This window comes from Hyla sarda, chromosome 4 (assembly GCF_029499605.1).
Source record: "Hyla sarda isolate aHylSar1 chromosome 4, aHylSar1.hap1, whole genome shotgun sequence".
Lineage (NCBI taxonomy): Eukaryota > Metazoa > Chordata > Amphibia > Anura > Hylidae > Hyla > Hyla sarda.
In genome coordinates, this window is record NC_079192.1 from 21,182,198 (window position 1) to 21,199,808 (window position 17,611).

The following is a 17,611-nucleotide window of genomic DNA, read 5'->3' on the forward strand; positions in this document are numbered from 1 at the left end:
ACCTATAGGTACTGCTATCAGTACCTATTCTAAGGACTGGGACACATGTGAGATCCCCACTGGTGTCGGCCGGGGCAGCCAACATGCGCAACATGGCCGGTTAGCTCAGCTGGTTAGAGCATGGTGCTAATAACACCAAGGTCGCGGGTTCGATCCCCGTACGGGCCAGTCCGTCTCCTCTTTTTTGACCGTACCAGTCTCAAACTACTTTTTCTCCCTACTGCCTAGATCTGGTGGGTGGAAATTGCTGCTGTCTTCATTTAAGCAGGTTACCGTGATGGCAAGCACCATACCCATTCCTCGTTAGTATAGTGGTGAGTATCCCCGCCTGTCACGCGGGAGACCGGGGCAGCCGACATGCGCAACATGGCCGGTTAGCTCAGCTGGTTAGAGCGTGGTGCTAATAACGCCAAGGTCGCGGGTTCAATCCCCGTACGGGCCAGTCCGTCTCCTGTTTTTTGACCGTACCAGTCTCAAACTACTTTTTCTCCCTACTGCCTAGATCTGGTGGGTGGAAATTGCTGCTGTCTTCATTTAAGCAGGTTACCGTGATGGCAAGCACCATACCCATTCCTCGTTAGTATAGTGGTGAGTATCCCCGCCTATCACGTGGGAGACCGGGGTTCGATTCCCCGACGGGGAGGCAATTGTTTTCTTTGTGCACCAAAGAAAACTCAGGAAAAAGGAATCCAAAGTCTTAAGTCTCCAGAGTCTCCAGAGACTCCATGGAAATAAAGATGGAATTTTAAGAAGAGATCTACAAAAAAAGAAGCCATTAAGTCGTTGCACAGAGAGAACCCACACTTATCCTACCTCAGTTTCCTGAAGGTTTAAGCTGAAAAACTCTGTAGATATCCCCAATCCATGGAGCGAATAGGCCGAAACCACATGCCGAAAGGAGCCCGCTGAGATTGGCCAGGGGAAACAAACGTCCGTACGGGAGATGCCCACGGACAGAGCCTTATTTAATGGATTCCTGACATTAGTTTGCAGCAGAGCATAACGTATACGTTCAGCGACTGATTTTGTCACCTGGGACCCTTTTTCCCAAAGTCATGAGTTAGAAAACTAAGGAAAAAGGAGGTAAAATCCTAGAGGGAGCGTAAGGAACCTTAAAGGTAGAAAGAAACCAAAGTCTTAAGTCTCCAGAGACTCCATGGAAATAAAGATGGAAATTTAAAAAGAGATCTACAAAAAAAGAAGCCATTAAGTTGTTGCACCGAGAGAACCCACACTTATCCTACCTCAGTTTCCTTAAGGTTTAAGCTGAAAAACTCTGTAGATATCCCCAATCCATGTAGCGAATAGGCCGAAACCACATGCCGAAAGGAGCCTGCTGAGATTGGCCAGGGGAAACAAACGTCCGTACGGGAGATGCCCACGGCCAGAGCCTTATCCAATGGATTCCTGACATTAGTTTGCAGCACAGCATATACCAGAGTCAATAACTTGTAAAGTAGACGGTCAGCGACTGATTTCGTCACCTGGGACCCGTTTGCCCAAAGTCATGAGTTAGTTGCAGCTGAAATGCGGACTGCAGCTTTCCCTCAATCACTGGTGCTACAACAAGGCCCCGTGTAGCCCATGCCTAAGGCCTATGGCTTTTAGATTGCAAACTCTTCCAGGTGCCGTGTTATTTCCTATACTTTCTGATTCCTTCTCTTGTGGAATAAAGTTTCGAATACAGTTCCCAGTTCACAGTCAGCCCTTGCACTCGTGATGTCGCCTCTGACAAGGACAGAGAAAGAGACACCCTTCCCTTTCTCCACACTGCTATCAGTACCTATTCTAAGGACTGGGACACATGTGAGATCCCCACTGGTGTCGGCCGGGGCAGCCGACATGCGCAACATGGCCGGTTAGCTCAGCTGGTTAGAGCGTGGTGCTAATAACGCCAAGGTCGCGGGTTTGATCCCCGTACGGGCCAGTCCGTCTCCTCTTTTTTGACCGTACCAGTCTCAAACTCCTTTTTCTCCCTACTGCCTAGATCTGGTGGGTGGAAATTGCTGCTGTCTTCTTTTAAGCAGGTTACCGTGATGGCAAGCACCATACCCATTCCTTGTTAGTATAGTGGTGAGTATCCCCGCCTGTCACGTGGGAGACCGGGGATCGATTCCCCGACGGGGAGGCAATTGTTTTCTTTGTGCACCAAAGAAAACTCAGGAAAAAGGAATCCAAAGTCTTAAGTCTCCAGAGTCTCCAGAGTCTCCATGGAAATAAAGATGGAATTTTAAAAAGAGATCTACAAAAAAAGAAGCCATTAAGTCGTTGCACCGAGAGAACCCACACTTATCCTACCTCAGTTTCCTTAAGGTTTAAGTACCTATAGGTACTGCTATCAGTACCTATTCTAAGGACTGGGACACATGTGAGATCCCCACTGGTGTCGGCCGGGGCAGCCAACATGCGCAACATGGCCGGTTAGCTCAGCTGGTTAGAGCGTGGTGCTAATAACGCCATGGTCGCGGGTTCGATCCCCGTACGGGCCAGTCCGTCTCCTCTATTTTGACCGTACCAGTCTCAAACTCCTTTTTCTCCCTACTGCCTAGATCTGGTGGGTGGAAATTGCTGCTGTCTTCATTTAAGCAGGTTACCGTGATGGCAAGCACCATACCCATTCCTCGTTAGTATAGTGGTGAGTATCCCCCGCCTGTCACGCGGGAGACTGGGGTTCGATTCCCCGACGGGGAGGCAATTGTTTTCTTTGTGCACCAAAGAAAACTCAGGAAAAAGGAATCCAAAGTCTTAAGTCTCCAGAGTCTCCAGAGTCTCCATGGAAATAAAGATGGAATTTTAAAAAGAGATCTACAAAAAAAGAAGCCATTAAGTCGTTGCACAGAGAGAACCCACACTTATCCTACCTCAGTTTCCTGAAGGTTTAAGCTGAAAAACTCTGTAGATATCCCCAATCCATGGAGCGAATAGGCCGAAACCACATGCCGAAAGGAGCCCGCTGAGATTGGCCAGGGGAAACAAACGTCCGTACGGGAGATGCCCACGGACAGAGCCTTATTTAATGGATTCCTGACATTAGTTTGCAGCAGAGCATAACGTAGACGTTCAGCGACTGATTTTGTCACCTGGGACCCTTTTTCCCAAAGTCATGAGTTAGAAAACTAAGGAAAAAGGAGGTAAAATCCTAGAGGGAGCGTAAGGAACCTTAAAGGTAGAAAGAAACCAAAGTCTTAAGTCTCCAGAGACTCCATGGAAATAAAGATGGAAATTTAAAAAGAGATCTACAAAAAAAGAAGCCATTAGGTTGTTGCACCGAGAGAACCCACACTTATCCTACCTCAGTTTCCTTAAGGTTTAAGCTGAAAAACTCTGTAGATATCCCCAATCCATGGAGCGAATAGGCCGAAACCACATGCCGAAAGGAGCCCGCTGAGATTGGCCAGGGGAAACAAACGTCCGTACGGGAGATGCCCACGGCCAGAGCCTTATCCAATGGATTCCTGACATTAGTTTGCAGCACAGCATATACCAGAGTCAATAACTTGTAAAGTAGACGGTCAGCGACTGATTTCGTCACCTGGGACCTGTGTGCCCAAAGTCATGAGTTAGTTGCAGCTGAAATGCGGACTGCAGCTTTCCCTCAATCACTGGCGCTACAACAAAGCCCCGTGTAGCCCATGCCTAAGGCCTATGGCTTTTAGATTGCAAACTCTTCCAGGTGCCGTGGTATTTCCTATACTTTCTGATTCCTTCTCTTGTGGAATAAAGTTTCGAATACAGTTCCCAGTTCACAGTCAGCCCTAGCACTCGTGATGTCGCCTCTGACAAGGACAGAGAAAGAGACACCCTTCCCTTTCTCCACACTGCTATCAGTACCTATTCTAAGGACTGGGACACATGTGAGATCCCCACTGGTGTCGGCCGGGGCAGCCGACATGCGCAACATGGCCGGTTAGCTCAGCTGGTTAGAGCGTGGTGCTAATAACGCCAAGGTCGCGGGTTCGATCCCCGTACGGGCCAGTCCGTCTCCTCTTTTTTGACCGTACCAGTCTCAAACTCCTTTTTCTCCCTACTGCCTAGATCTGGTGGGTGGAAATTGCTGCTGTCTTCATTTAAGCAGGTTACCGTGATGGCAAGCACCATACCCATTCCTCGTTAGTATAGTGGTGAGTATCCCCGCCTGTCACGCGGGAGACCGGGGTTCGATTCCCCGACGGGGAGGCAATTGTTTTCTTTGTGCACCAAAGAAAACTCAGGAAAAAGGAATCCAAAGTCTTAAGTCTCCAGAGTCTCCAGAGTCTCCATGGAAATAAAGATGGAATTTTAAAAAGAGATCTACAAAAAAAGAAGCCATTAAGTCGTTGCACTTTTTCTCCCTACTGCCTAGATCTGGTGGGTGGAAATTGCTGCTGTCTTCATTTAAGCAGGTTACCGTGATGGCAAGCACCATACCCATTCCTCTTTAGTATAGTGGTGAGTATCCCCCGCCTGTCATCACGCGGGAGACCGGGGTTCGATTCCCCGACGGGGAGGCAATTGTTTTCTTTGTGCACCAAAGAAAACTCAGGAAAAAGGAATCCAAAGTCTTAAGTCTCCAGAGTCTCCAGAGTCTCCATGGAAATAAAGATGGAATTTTAAAAAGAGATCTACAAAAAAAGAAGCCATTAAGTCGTTGCACAGAGAGAACCCACACTTATCCTACCTCAGTTTCCTGAAGGTTTAAGCTGAAAAACTCTGTAGATATCCCCAATCCATGGAGCGAATAGGCCGAAACCACATGCCGAAAGGAGCCCGCTGAGATTGGCCAGGGGAAACAAACGTCCGTACCGGAGATGCCCACGAACAGAGCCTTATTTAATGGATTCCTGACATTAGTTTGCAGCAGAGCATAACGTAGACGTTCAGCGACTGATTTTGTCACCTGGGACCCTTTTTCCCAAAGTCATGAGTTAGAAAACTAAGGAAAAAGGAGGTAAAATCCTAGAGGGAGCGTAAGGAACCTTAAAGGTAGAAAGAAACCAAAGTCTTAAGTCTCCAGAGACTCCATGGAAATAAAGATGGAAATTTAAAAAGAGATCTACAAAAAAAGAAGCCATTAAGTTGTTGCACCGAGAGAACCCACACTTATCCTACCTCAGTTTCCTTAAGGTTTAAGCTGAAAAACTCTGTAGATATCCCCAATCCATGGAGCGAATAGGCCGAAACCACATGCCGAAAGGAGCCCGCTGAGATTGGCCAGGGGAAACAAACGTCCGTACGGGAGATGCCCACGGACAGAGCCTTATCCAATGGATTCCTGACATTAGTTTGCAGCACAGCATATACCAGAGTCAATAACTTGTAAATTAGACGGTCAGCGACTGATTTCGTCACCTGGGACCCGTTTGCCCAAAGTCATGAGTTAGTTGCAGCTGAAATGCGGACTGCAGCTTTCCCTCAATCACTGGCGCTACAACAAGGCCCCGTGTAGCCCATGCCTAAGGCCTATGGCTTTTAGATTGCAAACTCTTCCAGGTGCCGTGTTATTTCCTATACTTTCTGATTCCTTCTCTTGTGGAATAAAGTTTCGAATACAGTTCCCAGTTCACAGTCAGCCCTAGCACTCGTGATGTCGCCTCTGACAAGGACAGAGAAAGAGACACCCTTCCCTTTCTCCACACTGCTATCAGTACCTATTCTAAGGAATGGGACACATGTGAGATCCCCACTGGTGTCGGCCGGGGCAGCCGACATGCGCAACATGGCCGGTTAGCTCAGCTGGTTAGAGCGTGGTGCTAATAACGCCAAGGTCGCGGGTTCGATCCCCGTACGGGCCAGTCCATCTCCTCTTTTTTGACCGTACCAGTCTCAAACTCCTTTTTCTCCCTACTGCCTAGATCTGGTGGGTGGAAATTGCTGCTGTCTTCATTTAAGTAGGTTACCGTGATGGCAAGCACCATACCCATTCCTCGTTAGTATAGTGGTGAGTATCCCCGCCTGTCACGCGGGAGACCGGGGTTCGCTTCCCCGACGGGGAGGCAATTGTTTTCTTTGTGCACCAAAGAAAACTCAGGAAAAAGGAATCCAAAGTCTTAAGTCTCCAGAGTCTCCAGAGACTCCATGGAAATAAAGATGGAATTTTAAGAAGAGATCTACAAAAAAAGAAGCCATTAAGTCGTTGCACAGAGAGAACCCACACTTATCCTACCTCAGTTTCCTGAAGGTTTAAGCTGAAAAACTCTGTAGATATCCCCAATCCATGGAGCGAATAGGCCGAAACCACATGCCGAAAGGAGCCCGCTGAGATTGGCCAGGGGAAACAAACGTCCGTACGGGAGATGCCCACGGCCAGAGCCTTATCCAATGGATTCCTGACATTAGTTTGCAGCAGAGCATAACGTAGACGTTCAGCGACTGATTTTGTCACCTGGGACCCGTTTTCCCAAAGTCATGAGTTAGAAAACTAAGGAAAAAGGAGGTAAAATCCTAGAGGGAGCGTAAGGAACCTTAAAGGTAGAAAGAAACCAAAGTCTTAAGTCTCCAGAGACTCCATGGAAATGAAGATGGAAATTTAAAAAGAGATCTACAAAAAAAGAAGCCATTAGGTTGTTGCACCGAGAGAACCCACACTTATCCTACCTCAGTTTCCTTAAGGTTTAAGCTGAAAAACTCTGTAGATATCCCCAATCCATGGAGCGGATAGGCCGAAACCACATGCCGAAAGGAGCCCGCTGAGATTGGCCAGGGGAAACAAACGTCCGTACGGGAGATGCCCACGGCCAGAGCCTTATCCAATGGATTCCTGACATTAGTTTGCAGCACAGCATATACCAGAGTCAATAACTTGTAAATTAGACGGTCAGCGACTGATTTCGTCACCTGGGACCCGTTTGCCCAAAGTCATGAGTTAGTTGCAGCTGAAATGCGGACTGCAGCTTTCCCTCAATCACTGGCGCTACAACAAGGCCCCGTGTAGCCCATGCCTAAGGCCTATGGCTTTTAGATTGCAAACTCTTCCAGGTGCAGTGTTATTTCCTATACTTTCTGATTCCTTCTCTTGTGGAATAAAGTTTCGAATACAGTTCCCAGTTCACAGTCAGCCCTAGCACTCGTGATGTCGCCTCTGACAAGGACAGAGAAAGAGACACCCTTCCCTTTCTCCACACTGCTATCAGTACCTATTCTAAGGACTGGGACACATGTGAGATCCCCACTGGTGTCGGCCGGGGCAGCCGACATGCGCAACATGGCCGGTTAGCTCAGCTGGTTAGAGCGTGGTGCTAATAACGCCAAGGTCGCGGGTTCGATCCCCGTACGGGCCAGTCCGTCTCCTCTTTTTTGACCGTACCAGTCTCAAACTCCTTTTTCTCCCTACTGCCTAGATCTGGTGGGTGGAAATTGCTGCTGTCTTCATTTAAGCAGGTTACCGTGATGGCAAGCACTATACCCATTCCTCGTTAGTATAGTGGTGAGTATCCCCGCCTGTCACGCGGGAGACCGGGGTTCGCTTCCCCGACGGGGAGGCAATTGTTTTCTTTGTGCACCAAAGAAAACTCAGGAAAAAGGAATCCAAAGTCTTAAGTCTCCAGAGTCTCCAGAGACTCCATGGAAATAAAGATGGAATTTTAAGAAGAGATCTACAAAAAAAGAAGCCATTAAGTCGTTGCACAGAGAGAACCCACACTTATCCTACCTCAGTTTCCTGAAGCTTTAAGCTGAAAAACTCTGTAGATATCCCCTATCCATGGAGCGAATAGGCCGAAACCACATGCCGAAAGGAGCCCGCTGAGATTGGCCAGGGGAAACAAACGTCCGTACGGGAGATGCCCACGGACAGAGCCTTATTTAATGGATTCCTGACATTAGTTTGCAGCAGAGCATAACGTAGACGTTCAGCGACTGATTTTGTCACCTGGGACCCTTTTTCCCAAAGTCATGAGTTAGAAAACTAAGGAAAAAGGAGGTAAAATCCTAGAGGGAGCGTAAGGAACCTTAAAGGTAGAAAGAAACCAAAGTCTTAAGTCTCCAGAGACTCCATGGAAATAAAGATGGAAATTTAAAAAGAGATCTACAAAAAAAGAAGCCATTAAGTTGTTGCACCGAGAGAACCCACACTTATCCTACCTCAGTTTCCTGAAGGTTTAAGCTGAAAAACTCTGTAGATATCCCCAATCCATGGAGCGAATAGGCCGAAACCACATGCCGAAAGGAGCCCGCTGAGATTGGCCAGGGGAAACAAACGTCCGTACGGGAGATGCCCACGGCCAGAGCCTTATCCAATGGATTCCTGACATTAGTTTGCAGCACAGCATATACCAGAGTCAATAACTTGTAAATTAGACGGTCAGCGACTGATTTCGTCACCTGGGACCCGTTTGCCCAAAGTCATGAGTTAGTTGCAGCTGAAATGCGGACTGCAGCTTTCCCTCAATCACTGGCGCTACAACAAGGCCCCGTGTAGCCCATGCCTAAGGCCTATGGCTTTTAGATTGCAAACTCTTCCAGGTGCCGTGTTATTTCCTATACTTTCTGATTCCTTCTCTTGTGGAATAAAGTTTCGAATACAGTTCCCAGTTCACAGTCAGCCCTAGCACTCGTGATGTCGCCTCTGACAAGGACAGAGAAAGAGACACCCTTCCCTTTCTCCACACTGCTATCAGTACCTATTCTAAGGACTGGGACACATGTGAGATCCCCACTGGTGTCGGCCGGGGCAGCCGACATGCGCAACATGGCCGGTTAGCTCAGCTGGTTAGAGCGTGGTGCTAATAACGCCAAGGTCGCGAATTCGATCCCCGTACGGGCCAGTCCGTCTCCTCTTTTTTGACCGTACCAGTCTCAAACTCCTTTTTCTATCCCCACTGGTGTCGGCCGGGGCAGCCAACATGCGCAACATGGCCGGTTAGCTCAGCTGGTTAGAGCGTGGTGCTAATAACACCAAGGTCGCAGGTTCGATCGCCGTACGGGCCAGTCCGTCTCCTCTTTTTTGACCGTACCAGTCTCAAACTACTTTTTCTCCCTACTGCCTAGATCTGGTGGGTGGAAATTGCTGCTGTCTTCATTTAAGCAGATTACCGTGATGGCAAGCACCATACCCAATCCTCGTTAGTATAGTGGTGAGTATCCCCGCCTGTCACGCGGGAGACCGGGGTTCGATTCCCCGACGGGGAGGCAATTGTTTTCTTTGTGCACCAAAGAAAACTCAGGAAAAAGGAATCCAAAGTCTTAAGTCTCCAGAGTCTCCAGAGTCTCCATGGAAATAAAGATGGATTTTTAAAAAGAGATCTACAAAAAAAGAAGCCATTAAGTCGTTGCACAGAGAGAACCCACACTTATCCTACCTCAGTTTCCTGAAGGTTTAAGCTGAAAAACTCTGTAGATATCCCCAATCCATGCAGCGAATAGGCCGAAACCACATGCTGAAAGGAGCCCGCTGAGATTGGCCAGGGGAAACAAACGTCCGTACGGGAGATGCCCACGGACAGAGCCTTATTTAATGGATTCCTGACATTAGTTTGCAGCAGAGCATAACGTAGATGTTCAGTGACTGATTTTGTCACCTGGGACCCTTTTTCCCAAAGTCATGAGTTAGAAAACTAAGGAAAAAGGAGGTAAAATCCTAGAGGGAGCGTAAGGAACCTTAAAGGTAGAAAGAAACCAAAGTCTTAAGTCTCCAGAGACTCCATGGAAATGAAGATGGAAATTTAAAAAGAGATCTACAAAAAAAGAAGCCATTAGGTTGTTGCACCGAGAGAACCCACACTTATCCTACCTCAGTTTCCTTAAGGTTTAAGCTGAAAAACTCTGTAGATATCCCCAATCCATGGAGCGGATAGGCCGAAACCACATGCCGAAAGGAGCCCGCTGAGATTGGCCAGGGGAAACAAACGTCCGTACGGGAGATGCCCACGGCCAGAGCCTTATCCAATGGATTCCTGACATTAGTTTGCAGCACAGCATATACCAGAGTCAATAACTTGTAAATTAGACGGTCAGCGACTGATTTCGTCACCTGGGACCCGTTTGCCCAAAGTCATGAGTTAGTTGCAGCTGAAATGCGGACTGCAGCTTTCCCTCAATCACTGGCGCTACAACAAGGCCCCGTGTAGCCCATGCCTAAGGCCTATGGCTTTTAGATTGCAAACTCTTCCAGGTGCAGTGTTATTTCCTATACTTTCTGATTCCTTCTCTTGTGGAATAAAGTTTCGAATACAGTTCCCAGTTCACAGTCAGCCCTAGCACTCGTGATGTCGCCTCTGACAAGGACAGAGAAAGAGACACCCTTCCCTTTCTCCACACTGCTATCAGTACCTATTCTAAGGACTGGGACACATGTGAGATCCCCACTGGTGTCGGCCGGGGCAGCCGACATGCGCAACATGGCCGGTTAGCTCAGCTGGTTAGAGCGTGGTGCTAATAACGCCAAGGTCGCGAATTCGATCCCCATACGGGCCAGTCCGTCTCCTCTTTTTTGACCGTACCAGTCTCAAACTCCTTTTTCTATCCCCACTGGTGTCGGCCGGGGCAGCCAACATGCGCAACATGGCCGGTTAGCTCAGCTGGTTAGAGCGTGGTGCTAATAACACCAAGGTCGCAGGTTCGATCGCCGTACGGGCCAGTCCGTCTCCTCTTTTTTGACCGTACCAGTCTCAAACTACTTTTTCTCCCTACTGCCTAGATCTGGTGGGTGGAAATTGCTGCTGTCTTCATTTAAGCAGGTTACCGTGATGGCAAGCACCATACCCATTCCTCGTTAGTATAGTGGTGAGTATCCCCGCCTGTCATGCGGGAGACCGGGGCTCGATTCCCCGACGGGGAGGCAATTGTTTTCTTTGTGCACCAAAGAAAACTCAGGAAAAAGGAATCCAAAGTCTTAAGTCTCCAGAGTCTCCAGAGTCTCCATGGAAATAAAGATGGATTTTTAAAAAGAGATCTACAAAAAAAGAAGCCATTAAGTCGTTGCACAGAGAGAACCCACACTTATCCTACCTCAGTTTCCTGAAGGTTTAAGCTGAAAAACTCTGTAGATATCCCCAATCCATGCAGCGAATAGGCCGAAACCACATGCTGAAAGGAGCCCGCTGAGATTGGCCAGGGGAAACAAACGTCCGTACGGGAGATGCCCACGGACAGAGCCTTATTTAATGGATTCCTGACATTAGTTTGCAGCAGAGCATAACGTAGATGTTCAGTGACTGATTTTGTCACCTGGGACCCTTTTTCCCAAAGTCATGAGTTAGAAAACTAAGGAAAAAGGAGGTAAAATCCTAGAGGGAGCGTAAGGAACCTTAAAGGTAGAAAGAAACCAAAGTCTTAAGTCTCCAGAGACTCCATGGAAATGAAGATGGAAATTTAAAAAGAGATCTACAAAAAAAGAAGCCATTAGGTTGTTGCACCGAGAGAACCCACACTTATCCTACCTCAGTTTCCTTAAGGTTTAAGCTGAAAAACTCTGTAGATATCCCCAATCCATGGAGCGGATAGGCCGAAACCACATGCCGAAAGGAGCCCGCTGAGATTGGCCAGGGGAAACAAACGTCCGTACGGGAGATGCCCACGGCCAGAGCCTTATCCAATGGATTCCTGACATTAGTTTGCAGCAGAGCATAACGTAGACGTTCAGCGACTGATTTTGTCACCTGGGACCCGTTTTCCCAAAGTCATGAGTTAGAAAACTAAGGAAAAAGGAGGTAAAATCCTAGAGGGAGCGTAAGGAACCTTAAAGGTAGAAAGAAACCAAAGTCTTAAGTCTCCAGAGACTCCATGGAAATAAAGATGGAAATTTAAAAAGAGATCTACAAAAAAAGAAGCCATTAAGTCGTTGCACCGAGAGAACCCACACTTATCCTACCTCAGTTTCCTTAAGGTTTAAGTACCTATAGGTACTGCTATCAGTACCTATTCTAAGGACTGGGACACATGTGAGATCCCCACTGGTGTCGGCCGGGGCAGCCAACATGCGCAACATGGCCGGTTAGCTCAGCTGGTTAGAGCGTGGTGCTAATAACACCAAGGTCGCAGGTTCGATCGCCGTACGGGCCAGTCCGTCTCCTCTTTTTTGACCGTACCAGTCTCAAACTACTTTTTCTCCCTACTGCCTAGATCTGGTTGGTGGAAATTGCTGCTGTCTTCATTTAAGCAGGTTACCGTGATGGCAAGCACCATACCCATTCCTCGTTAGTATAGTGGTGAGTATCCCCGCCTGTCACGCGGGAGACCGGGGTTCGATTCCCCGACGGGGAGGCAATTGTTTTCTTTGTGCACCAAAGAAAACTCAGGAAAAAGGAATCCAAAGTCTTAAGTCTCCAGAGTCTCCAGAGTCTCCATGGAAATAAAGATGGATTTTTAAAAAGAGATCTACAAAAAAAGAAGCCATTAAGTCGTTGCACAGAGAGAACCCACACTTATCCTACCTCAGTTTCCTGAAGGTTTAAGCTGAAAAACTCTGTAGATATCCCCAATCCATGCAGCGAATAGGCCGAAACCACATGCTGAAAGGAGCCCGCTGAGATTGGCCAGGGGAAACAAACGTCCGTACGGGAGATGCCCACGGCCAGAGCCTTATCCAATGGATTCCTGACATTAGTTTGCAGCACAGCATATACCAGAGTCAATAACTTGTAAATTAGACGGTCAGCGACTGATTTCGTCACCTGGGACCCGTTTGCCCAAAGTCATGAGTTAGTTGCAGCTGAAATGCGGACTGCAGCTTTCCCTCAATCACTGGCGCTACAACAAGGCCCCGTGTAGCCCATGCCTAAGGCCTATGGCTTTTAGATTGCAAACTCTTCCAGGTGCAGTGTTATTTCCTATACTTTCTGATTCCTTCTCTTGTGGAATAAAGTTTCGAATACAGTTCCCAGTTCACAGTCAGCCCTAGCACTCGTGATGTCGCCTCTGACAAGGACAGAGAAAGAGACACCCTTCCCTTTCTCCACACTGCTATCAGTACCTATTCTAAGGACTGGGACACATGTGAGATCCCCACTGGTGTCGGCCGGGGCAGCCGACATGCGCAACATGGCCGGTTAGCTCAGCTGGTTAGAGCGTGGTGCTAATAACGCCAAGGTCGCGGGTTCGATCCCCGTACGGGCCAGTCCGTCTCCTCTTTTTTGACCGTACCAGTCTCAAACTCCTTTTTCTCCCTACTGCCTAGATCTGGTGGGTGGAAATTGCTGCTGTCTTCATTTAAGCAGGTTACCGTGATGGCAAGCACTATACCCATTCCTCGTTAGTATAGTGGTGAGTATCCCCGCCTGCCACGCGGGAGACCGGGGTTCGCTTCCCCGACGGGGAGGCAATTGTTTTCTTTGTGCACCAAAGAAAACTCAGGAAAAAGGAATCCAAAGTCTTAAGTCTCCAGAGTCTCCAGAGACTCCATGGAAATAAAGATGGATTTTTAAAAAGAGATCTACACAAAAAGAAGCCATTAAGTCGTTGCACCGAGAGAACCCACACTTATCCTACCTCAGTTTCCTTAAGGTTTAAGTACCTATAGGTACTGCTATCAGTACCTATTCTAAGGACTGGGACACATGTGAGATCCCCACTGGTGTCGGCCGGGGCAGCCAACATGCGCAACATGGCCGGTTAGCTCAGCTGGTTAGAGCGTGGTGCTAATAACACCAAGGTCGCAGGTTCGATCGCCGTACGGGCCAGTCCGTCTCCTCTTTTTTGACCGTACCAGTCTCAAACTACTTTTTCTCCCTACTGCCTAGATCTGGTTGGTGGAAATTGCTGCTGTCTTCATTTAAGCAGGTTACCTTGATGGCAAGCACCATACCCATTCCTCGTTAGTATAGTGGTGAGTATCCCCGCCTGTCACGCGGGAGACCGGGGTTCGATTCCCCGACGGGGAGGCAATTGTTTTCTTTGTGCACCAAAGAAAACTCAGGAAAAAGGAATCCAAAGTCTTAAGTCTCCAGAGTCTCCAGAGTCTCCATGGAAATAAAGATGGATTTTTAAAAAGAGATCTACAAAAAAAGAAGCCATTAAGTCGTTGCACAGAGAGAACCCACACTTATCCTACCTCAGTTTCCTGAAGGTTTAAGCTGAAAAACTCTGTAGATATCCCCAATCCATGCAGCGAATAGGCCGAAACCACATGCTGAAAGGAGCCCGCTGAGATTGGCCAGGGGAAACAAACGTCCGTACGGGAGATGCCCACGGCCAGAGCCTTATCCAATGGATTCCTGACATTAGTTTGCAGCACAGCATATACCAGAGTCAATAACTTGTAAATTAGACGGTCAGCGACTGATTTCGTCACCTGGGACCCGTTTGCCCAAAGTCATGAGTTAGTTGCAGCTGAAATGCGGACTGCAGCTTTCCCTCAATCACTGGCGCTACAACAAGGCCCCGTGTAGCCCATGCCTAAGGCCTATGGCTTTTAGATTGCAAACTCTTCCAGGTGCAGTGTTATTTCCTATACTTTCTGATTCCTTCTCTTGTGGAATAAAGTTTCGAATACAGTTCCCAGTTCACAGTCAGCCCTAGCACTCGTGATGTCGCCTCTGACAAGGACAGAGAAAGAGACACCCTTCCCTTTCTCCACACTGCTATCAGTACCTATTCTAAGGACTGGGACACATGTGAGATCCCCACTGGTGTCGGCCGGGGCAGCCGACATGCGCAACATGGCCGGTTAGCTCAGCTGGTTAGAGCGTGGTGCTAATAACGCCAAGGTCGCGGGTTCGATCCCCGTACGGGCCAGTCCGTCTCCTCTTTTTTGACCGTACCAGTCTCAAACTCCTTTTTCTCCCTACTGCCTAGATCTGGTGGGTGGAAATTGCTGCTGTCTTCATTTAAGCAGGTTACCGTGATGGCAAGCACTATACCCATTCCTCGTTAGTATAGTGGTGAGTATCCCCGCCTGCCACGCGGGAGACCGGGGTTCGCTTCCCCGACGGGGAGGCAATTGTTTTCTTTGTGCACCAAAGAAAACTCAGGAAAAAGGAATCCAAAGTCTTAAGTCTCCAGGGTCTCCAGAGACTCCATGGAAATAAAGATGGATTTTTAAAAAGAGATCTACAAAAAAAGAAGCCATTAAGTCGTTGCACAGAGAGAACCCACACTTATCCTACCTCAGTTTCCTGAAGGTTTAACCAGCCTAGCGGTATTCCCGAGCGTGACTCGGGGTTAATTTTCGCTGCTAGAAGCGGTAACCCCGAGTCACGCTCGGGGTAGAATTGCAGAGTTGCTGTGCGGGCTGCACAGTATATTGCAAAAGCAATCAAATCGCGATTTTTGCTTTTTGCGATGTAGTGATGCAGCCCCCGGGAAAATATGTGATTATCTGCTCGGGTCGGCTCCCGTTGCGGGGGCAGGCCAGAGCAGGTAAAGACATATACTAAAAGTCAGTGTTTCCCTACCAGGGGGCCTCCAGATGTTGCAAAACTACAACTCTCAGCATGCCCGGACAGCCAAAGGCTGTCCGGGCATGCTGGGAGCAGTAGTTTCACAACAGCTGGAGGCCCCCTGGTAGAAAACCCTGAACTAAGTGTAAAAGTAAGAAGGAAGAAAATAAAAAAACCTTTTGCTCACCTAGTCCCGGTCCCTGAAGATGTCGTTCCCCTCCGTGCGCTCTGTTCACTGCTCTGTTCATCTTACAGGACCTTTCACTTTTCAGCCAATCACAGGCCGCAGTGGTGTAAAGCCTGTGATTGGCTGAAGGGGAAAGGACTTGTTCTGCAGCAAATACACTAGGTTTGAAATCTGCCGGCAAACCTAGTGTATTTGCTGCAGGACAAGAAGATGACAAGGTGACAAGGGGGGAATGTGACACAGGGGAGAATGAAACAAGGGGGGAATGTGACACAGGGGAGAATGAAACAAGGGGGGAATGTGACACAGGGGAGAATGAAACAAGGGGGGAATGTGACACAGGGGAGAATGTAACAAGGGGGGGGGGGGAATGTGACAAGGGGGGGGAATGTGACAGGGGGGGAATGTGATATGGGGGGGGGGGGAATGTGACAAGGGAGGGGGAATGTGACGGGGGGAGATGTGGAATTTCAATGCAAAAAATTGTACCGCTTTTGGTACAAATTTCCAGACGGAATCGTACCGCTAGGGAGGTTAAGCTGAAAAACTCTGTAGATATCCCCAATCCATGCAGCGAATAGGCCGAAACCACATGCTGAAAGGAGCCCGCTGAGATTGGCCAGGGGAAACAAACGTCCGTACGGGAGATGCCCACGGACAGAGCCTTATTTAATGGATTCCTGACATTAGTTTGCAGCAGAGCATAACGTAGATGTTCAGTGACTGATTTTGTCACCTGGGACCCTTTTTCCCAAAGTCATGAGTTAGAAAACTAAGGAAAAAGGAGGTAAAATCCTAGAGGGAGCGTAAGGAACCTTAAAGGTAGAAAGAAACCAAAGTCTTAAGTCTCCAGAGACTCCATGGAAATGAAGATGGAAATTTAAAAAGAGATCTACAAAAAAAGAAGCCATTAGGTTGTTGCACCGAGAGAACCCACACTTATCCTACCTCAGTTTCCTTAAGGTTTAAGCTGAAAAACTCTGTAGATATCCCCAATCCATGGAGCGGATAGGCCGAAACCACATGCCGAAAGGAGCCCGCTGAGATTGGCCAGGGGAAACAAACGTCCGTACGGGAGATGCCCACGGCCAGAGCCTTATCCAATGGATTCCTGACATTAGTTTGCAGCACAGCATATACCAGAGTCAATAACTTGTAAATTAGACGGTCAGCGACTGATTTCGTCACCTGGGACCCGTTTGCCCAAAGTCATGAGTTAGTTGCAGCTGAAATGCGGACTGCAGCTTTCCCTCAATCACTGGCGCTACAACAAGGCCCCGTGTAGCCCATGCCTAAGGCCTATGGCTTTTAGATTGCAAACTCTTCCAGGTGCAGTGTTATTTCCTATACTTTCTGATTCCTTCTCTTGTGGAATAAAGTTTCGAATACAGTTCCCAGTTCACAGTCAGCCCTAGCACTCGTGATGTCGCCTCTGACAAGGACAGAGAAAGAGACACCCTTCCCTTTCTCCACACTGCTATCAGTACCTATTCTAAGGACTGGGACACATGTGAGATCCCCACTGGTGTCGGCCGGGGCAGCCGACATGCGCAACATGGCCGGTTAGCTCAGCTGGTTAGAGCGTGGTGCTAATAACGCCAAGGTCGCGGGTTCGATCCCCGTACGGGCCAGTCCGTCTCCTCTTTTTTGACCGTACCAGTCTCAAACTCCTTTTTCTCCCTACTGCCTAGATCTGGTGGGTGGAAATTGCTGCTGTCTTCATTTAAGCAGGTTACCGTGATGGCAAGCACTATACCCATTCCTCGTTAGTATAGTGGTGAGTATCCCCGCCTGTCACGCGGGAGACCGGGGTTCGCTTCCCCGACGGGGAGGCAATTGTTTTCTTTGTGCACCAAAGAAAACTCAGGAAAAAGGAATCCAAAGTCTTAAGTCTCCAGAGTCTCCAGAGACTCCATGGAAATAAAGATGGAATTTTAAGAAGAGATCTACAAAAAAAGAAGCCATTAAGTCGTTGCACAGAGAGAACCCACACTTATCCTACCTCAGTTTCCTGAAGCTTTAAGCTGAAAAACTCTGTAGATATCCCCTATCCATGGAGCGAATAGGCCGAAACCACATGCCGAAAGGAGCCCGCTGAGATTGGCCAGGGGAAACAAACGTCCGTACGGGAGAT

General features: G+C 48.3%; 13 non-coding genes across 13 annotated transcripts; all 13 read left to right on the plus strand.

Moving 5' to 3' along the window:
- The first annotated feature begins 368 nt into the window (after nucleotides 1-368).
- On the plus strand, nucleotides 369-442 carry TRNAI-AAU (transfer RNA isoleucine (anticodon AAU)). The gene has a single exon. It is a non-coding gene; the product is annotated as a tRNA-Ile (tRNA).
- A 129-nt stretch (nucleotides 443-571) lies between these two features.
- TRNAD-AUC (transfer RNA aspartic acid (anticodon AUC)) lies at nucleotides 572-643 on the plus strand. The gene has a single exon. It is a non-coding gene; the product is annotated as a tRNA-Asp (tRNA).
- A 1,772-nt stretch (nucleotides 644-2,415) lies between these two features.
- On the plus strand, nucleotides 2,416-2,489 carry TRNAI-AAU (transfer RNA isoleucine (anticodon AAU)). Its single transcript has one exon. It is a non-coding gene; the product is annotated as a tRNA-Ile (tRNA).
- Nucleotides 2,490-3,901: 1,412 nt separating this feature from the next.
- On the plus strand, nucleotides 3,902-3,975 carry TRNAI-AAU (transfer RNA isoleucine (anticodon AAU)). The gene has a single exon. It is a non-coding gene; the product is annotated as a tRNA-Ile (tRNA).
- Nucleotides 3,976-4,104: 129 nt separating this feature from the next.
- TRNAD-GUC (transfer RNA aspartic acid (anticodon GUC)) lies at nucleotides 4,105-4,176 on the plus strand. The gene has a single exon. It is a non-coding gene; the product is annotated as a tRNA-Asp (tRNA).
- Nucleotides 4,177-5,697: 1,521 nt separating this feature from the next.
- On the plus strand, nucleotides 5,698-5,771 carry TRNAI-AAU (transfer RNA isoleucine (anticodon AAU)). Its single transcript has one exon. It is a non-coding gene; the product is annotated as a tRNA-Ile (tRNA).
- A 1,411-nt stretch (nucleotides 5,772-7,182) lies between these two features.
- Nucleotides 7,183-7,256, plus strand: TRNAI-AAU (transfer RNA isoleucine (anticodon AAU)). Its single transcript has one exon. It is a non-coding gene; the product is annotated as a tRNA-Ile (tRNA).
- Nucleotides 7,257-9,033: 1,777 nt separating this feature from the next.
- Nucleotides 9,034-9,105, plus strand: TRNAD-GUC (transfer RNA aspartic acid (anticodon GUC)). Its single transcript has one exon. It is a non-coding gene; the product is annotated as a tRNA-Asp (tRNA).
- Nucleotides 9,106-12,105: 3,000 nt separating this feature from the next.
- TRNAD-GUC (transfer RNA aspartic acid (anticodon GUC)) lies at nucleotides 12,106-12,177 on the plus strand. Its single transcript has one exon. It is a non-coding gene; the product is annotated as a tRNA-Asp (tRNA).
- A 779-nt stretch (nucleotides 12,178-12,956) lies between these two features.
- TRNAI-AAU (transfer RNA isoleucine (anticodon AAU)) lies at nucleotides 12,957-13,030 on the plus strand. The gene has a single exon. It is a non-coding gene; the product is annotated as a tRNA-Ile (tRNA).
- A 691-nt stretch (nucleotides 13,031-13,721) lies between these two features.
- TRNAD-GUC (transfer RNA aspartic acid (anticodon GUC)) lies at nucleotides 13,722-13,793 on the plus strand. Its single transcript has one exon. It is a non-coding gene; the product is annotated as a tRNA-Asp (tRNA).
- Nucleotides 13,794-14,572: 779 nt separating this feature from the next.
- TRNAI-AAU (transfer RNA isoleucine (anticodon AAU)) lies at nucleotides 14,573-14,646 on the plus strand. Its single transcript has one exon. It is a non-coding gene; the product is annotated as a tRNA-Ile (tRNA).
- A 2,388-nt stretch (nucleotides 14,647-17,034) lies between these two features.
- TRNAI-AAU (transfer RNA isoleucine (anticodon AAU)) lies at nucleotides 17,035-17,108 on the plus strand. The gene has a single exon. It is a non-coding gene; the product is annotated as a tRNA-Ile (tRNA).
- Nucleotides 17,109-17,611: the final 503 nt, after the last annotated feature.